At 34.9% G+C, this 5,857-nt stretch overlaps 1 non-coding gene across 1 annotated transcript; it reads right to left on the bottom strand.

Annotated features, from left to right (window-relative positions):
• Positions 1-1,025: 1,025 nt before the first annotated feature.
• Positions 1,026-1,130, bottom strand: LOC114007174 (U6 spliceosomal RNA). The gene has a single exon (XR_003548804.1). It is a non-coding gene; the product is annotated as a U6 spliceosomal RNA (small nuclear RNA).
• Between the last annotated feature and the right edge of the window lie 4,727 nt (positions 1,131-5,857).

The following is a 5,857-nucleotide window of genomic DNA, read 5'->3' as shown; positions in this document are numbered from 1 at the left end:
TTGCTCAATTCTTAGAGTTAAGAAACAGGTTAGGATTCTGTTCAAATAGTAGGTACATGGACCTGTCCACAACTCAAGAGAAGACAAAACTCCTTAATACTGGGAAACAAACCATGGAAGGTCAGTAATGTTTTAGTCACAAGACATAAAATTCTATTTCACTAGTTCAAGCTCATGTATTTTATCTTGTGTTGTGGTCCAATCTTTCCGTTCAAATTGTAGAAGATAATTTTCAACTCTGGACTTGTGTGTACCATTAAGTTGACCATTTTCTTAGCTGTTTTAGAACTCCTATTTGTGTGTGTCTGACTTTAGTTTTCCTGGGATAGCACTCTTTTCAGAACTTCTTGGAGAGCTGATCTGGTATTGGTAAATTCTTTCAGGTTTTGTTTGCCAACACCTGAAAGTGTTTGTTTATTTTTGAAGATTCTTTCTGTAGTTATTTTCAGTTAAATTCTACTGTGGTCAGAATAAATGCTAGATGTAGTTTGTAAATATTCGAATTTGTAAAGTTTTCATTTTTGCCCTTTCATGTGGTCAGTCCTTGAAAATGTTCCATGTAGGGGTTAAAAAAATATGTATTTTGTGGTTGTTGGGTGAAATGTTCTATAGATGTCTGTCAAGTCCATTTGATTTATGGTATCATTTAGATCTTGTATCTCTTCATTTATTTTTTTTTTGTCTAGATGATCTGTTCAGAGGAGGTAGTAGGGTGTTGAGATCCCCAACAACTAGTGTGTTGCAATCTCTCTCTCCCTTTAAATCTAACAGTTTCTCTTTCACGTATTTGGGTATTCCTTTGTTGTGTACATATATTTTATGTGTTACATATTTTCAGTGAACTAACACTTTTAGTACTACCTAGTGGCCTTCTTTGTCTCTTCTTACAGCTTTCATCTTGAAGTCTATTTTATCTGGTATCAGTATCATGTCTCCAGCCTTTTTTGATTTCTATTTGCATGGTATATCTTTATCCAATCCTTCACTTTCAGTCTATGTATGTTTTATTAGTGAGGTGTGTTTCTAAAAATATAGAATGTTTCATGAATTTGTATGTCATCCTTGTGCAAGGGCCATGCTATTCTTCTCTGCATCTTCTCAAATTTATTTGTACACGTACTGCCAAAGTGAACGCAAAGCCAGTTATCTTAAAATTGGTTGTGGAGAAGGAGCATAAAGCTTAATCATAGCTTTAGATCCATATCTACTTTTCAAATTTATATTTGTTGTTGATAAATCTGATGACTTGAATCCGTGATGGCTTCTTGTACTCTTTCTCAATTCAGCAAAGTGATAAATATTTGCCATCTGAAATATCATTACCAAAATAGCATCTTAGAATGTTAGTTATTGAAAGCAATCTTTACCCTTATCTTGGTCGACTAATTTTTTGATAGTTAATGGCCAATACACCATACCTAGGTTACCAGTGAACCTCTGTTGAACATGTGCAATTGTGCAATTGTATGACTGTGTCTTAGTTCAAAATGGCTACTTGTATTTTGCCAAGTATTTCTTACTTTGGTTTATTTTTTTTTTAATTTCATGACTTTTATTGAAGCATTCTTCAGCTTGAAAATACATTATGTTCGCACAACTGCAACAGTTTAGATTTGCTGTGGAACATGTACTTACATAAAAAAAAACTTTCCAAATATTTCACAGTTTTATTGACTTTGGTTTATTTTTTAAATAGTATAGAAGCAGTATAACATAGTAGTTAAGAAACTGAACATTGGATCAGACACATTTGTAGCCCTGGGACTTTGAACATGGTACTCTTATACTCTATTAGTCACCATGTCTTTATTAATAAAATGTAGCTAATAGTACTTTCTTGGCAATGTTCTTATGAGGTTTACATTGGATCATATGTGCAAATCTCAAACCAGTTCCCAAATTAAGGAATCAAACAATGTTACTTCTCTTCATTTTCTTACCAGGCACCTTCATTTAGTAGGCTCACTTATTATGCAGTCCTATATAGTATATATTAATCTTCCTATGGGCTCTCATCAGAATTACCTAAGCTTGTGTTAGAAATGCAGACTCTTGGAACCAGCAGATTGCATAATGAATATGCTGCTGGACTCCCATTTAGTCGGCCAATGCTTCAAGTCCTGAACTCAGTGGCTTAAAATTTTCATCATGCAAGTGTGCATGCATGCTCAAAATATGAGAAGAAAGTGGAGGAAAAGGAATTGAAGTGTATACATCCCCCTTGGGTAGTCATTTCTTGCTTTCTGTCTCTCTGTCCTTTTCTGTCTCCCCAGAGAGCATATGCACCTTACAGCAAAAATCTCTCTGAAAAAAAATAATAATAAAGAAATGTAGACTCAGGCCCCACCCAGACCTACTGTGTTAGAATCTGCATATTATGAAAATATCCAGGTAAAACTTACGCATATTAAAGTGTGAGAAGCAGCGATCTAAATGACTATGTTATGCTGCTTTACTCTTTAAAAAAATACTAATCTTCAATAGAAGAAACTGGACCTTTGGAAGAGGAAAAAAGGCAGTGGCTGGGGAAGGTATGTAGCACTTTAATGAAGCCAATGATAGAGGAAGAAGATGGAATGAAACTGAAATTTAAAAGCAACACCAAAGAAGAGAGTGGTACAGGATTTATTTCTGAAAAGGGTGATAGCAGTACAATGAACTTGGAAATAGAATCAGCAGCAGCTCCAGATTCAAGCTTGATCACAGTACAAGTGGATCAGGGACAGAAATATATCACCTTATGCAAAGCAGCTGGGGGCCCTGCTGCCTTATGAGGTACCTAGGTAGCTTACCTGGAAATTGACTACTTCAACTGGAAATGTCTCAGAAGCTCCAGAAAAATGCAAAGGTTCTTTTGTGCTTCTGTATTCATTTTCCTTCTTGTTGTGTTCATGAGAGTTACTATCAAGCATAAGAGGACAGAAAAAGGAAGTCTTGTAAAGTAAAAGAAGCCAAAATAGAAAAGTGGAAGCTTTAGGTCTAATAGAAATTTCCTATTATCCTGGTCCTTGGCATCCATTTGGCAAAAAATTATGGTTATATAAATATATGTTTCTTGAAACAAGTAGACCATCACTCTGGGCTTGGAAATCTTTGTTAGACAGATTTTTTTTCATCACAATATTATTCAAACTATGGTTACTATGAGATATGACTTAAGCTAATCATTTGGTAAAGGGCAGGATTTGTATATGGAGTATACGAGCTGCTGTAATTGAATCATGGTAGGCTGTGAGTTTTGTCTGTAGTTGAAAATATTTGTACCTACCCTTCCATGTAGTCCAAGTAGGCAGTTATATATATATATATATATCTGGTTGCTAATAACAAAATTCTTTAACTAGAGGCTAAATATATTGTTCCTTAATGAGAGAAATGCTATGAGATGAAATAAACAGCAAAGAGAGAAAAGGAGAGTAGGGAAGAAGTCAAAAAGTCTAGGGTACTTGTGTTGAATAATGGTTACAATTGAGTATTACAATTCAGTAGGAAAGAAAGACGAGGTCTAAGTTGAGCTTGTGCACATGCACTCACACATACCCTTCATTCTTTGTTTTTCAGTTGGACTTATCTGTTGTTTGGTTTGTATGCCAAGGCAGTCTATTGTAATCTATCAGTAATATAGCATTGGCCACCCGCTGAGCTGAGATCTACAGTGCAAATATTCTTCAACTTTTAAACAGAAGGTATATGCCCTTACAGACACCCTTCAACATACAAGTTATATTTCAAGAGTTTAGATTGTATATAGATTGCCAGGATAGTCTACAGAATTTATTTGATTGTTAAAAATTAAAAGTAATATAAAACAACATATTTTGTAATCATTAAAATGTATTATTTGAAAAATAATTATATACATGAGGATAATTCAGAAAGCACATAGAAAAGTAGAATTAAAGAATGAGTTTATTTTGGTACAAATAACTATTGAAATTCATGCACAGTTTATTAATAAAATGTATTTCCCATGAACTTTCAAAATAATCCTCATGAATATAAGTATTCTAAATAATTTAAAAACTCAAAATATACTTTCAAAAAATAAATAAAACTAATACCATAACCTTATGACTTGAGATCCAAAGGGAGTGGATAACTTAGAGAGGAACATAGTAAGGAAAGGAAGAAGAGAAAGTAAAACAGTAGAGAAAAATAATAAGTCAAGGAAGAAGAGAAAGTAAAACAGTAGAGAATGAGAAGAAAAGATGATGAATAGAAGTGAGGGGAAGAGACAGAAGCCACCATCAAATTCCATTAGTCCTCTGCTTATGTAAACTCTGGCCTCCTACCCCTTTCAATTTATTCTCTTCCTTCTTGCTGGAGTGATAGAACAAAACAGTCAGTGAAATAATGACACTCTACTGATTAGAAATTATGTTTCATTGTCATTAGAATAAAATTCTAGAGCTTTCAAGATTTGGTATGATTTGGATTCTGCCTATATCAAACTCATGATTCTATTTCTTTCACCCTTGCTAAGGAATCTAGTTTGATTTCAGGTCTTTAAAAACACCAAGTCCCTACTTATAACAATTTTTCTCAATCAGACAAGAATACCGATGGGGAAAAAAAAGCTATTCACATAAACTGCTATCCCCATCCATCCATCAGATCTTAGCTTAAATGTTCTTTATCAATGTCACCTTTATTGACCATCATCTCTACACCTCCAATCTGATTAGGACTTCTTGCTATGCACTCAAAGAATCCTATATTTTATTTTGTGTGCATATAGGAATTACTATTTTAGTGTATATACATATAGCTCCTGTTTCTCCTCTTAAACGGTAGGCTCCATGAAAACAGAAACAGAGCTTTCATTATTCACTGCTGTATTTTCAGCACCCAGCCTACTGCCTTGCTCAAACATTTATATTGAATGAATGAAGAAAGGACAGAATATAGGGACCACAGAAGAGTTATTTACTTCCTATTTTCTGTGTATGAGTCATGAAGTTTCTATTAAGAACTGTAAAATAGGCACTAGGAAGCTGGCATGCATTAAAAATCCTCCCTCCTGAGGTCCTAAGTGCCCTCATGGTACTTTAAATTCTCCTAAATTGGCCCTCATCTCAAATCATTCCTACCACCTAAGTGCTCTATATTCTGAAGTTTTCCTTTCATTCCTTTCTTTCTCCCAGTTATTTATATCACAAATTCCTTACAAAAGCTCCACATTACTTTTTATAGGGCATCTACTTTCTGGATCTTCAGTGATGATGAAATAAGGACAACAGGAAAATGGAGGGGAACAGAAGTCACCTGAAGGGCATTTGTTTATATTGGTTAATGTTTTGTTCATTGGCAGCCTCCAAGACTATTATTACTGGAGACCAGATGTTGACAAGCCTTTTCTGTAAAAAGCCAAATACTAAACATTTTCAGCTTTGCAGGCTATACATTCTCTTACACAACTACTCAGTTCTGCTGTTGTAATGGGAAAACAATCATAGCCTATACCTAAACAAATAGGTGTGACTACGCTTCAGTGAAATTTTATTTACAAAAACAACAGAATTTGTTCCACAGGCTATTGTTTCTTCACTCCTGTATATAAATAGTCATTGGCCAGAGCTGGTGCTCGTCACCATGTAATAGACTTGCGACATTCCTCAGATTACATGATACCATCTGAGGAAGAAAATTTTCTTAGTAGCAAGGTCTGATGGAATATAAGACACTTAGAACACAGCTGTCAGGGGCTAGCAGGTGGTGTAGTGGTTAAGGCAGCTGGATTATACATGGCTCGTGGCTGAGTTATAGTCCTGGTGGCTTGAAAAACATTCACTGTGCATGTGCTTCTGTGCCCAAAATCCCAAGAGGAGAATGGAGGAGAAGGAATTAAGGCATGGTC

Source organism: Tupaia chinensis, unplaced genomic scaffold, assembly GCF_000334495.1.
Source record: "Tupaia chinensis unplaced genomic scaffold, TupChi_1.0 Scaffold000135_1, whole genome shotgun sequence".
In the NCBI taxonomy this organism is placed as follows: domain Eukaryota; kingdom Metazoa; phylum Chordata; class Mammalia; order Scandentia; family Tupaiidae; genus Tupaia; species Tupaia belangeri.
Note: the sequence above shows the minus strand (reverse complement) of the source record. Positions and strands in the feature narration are given on the sequence as shown.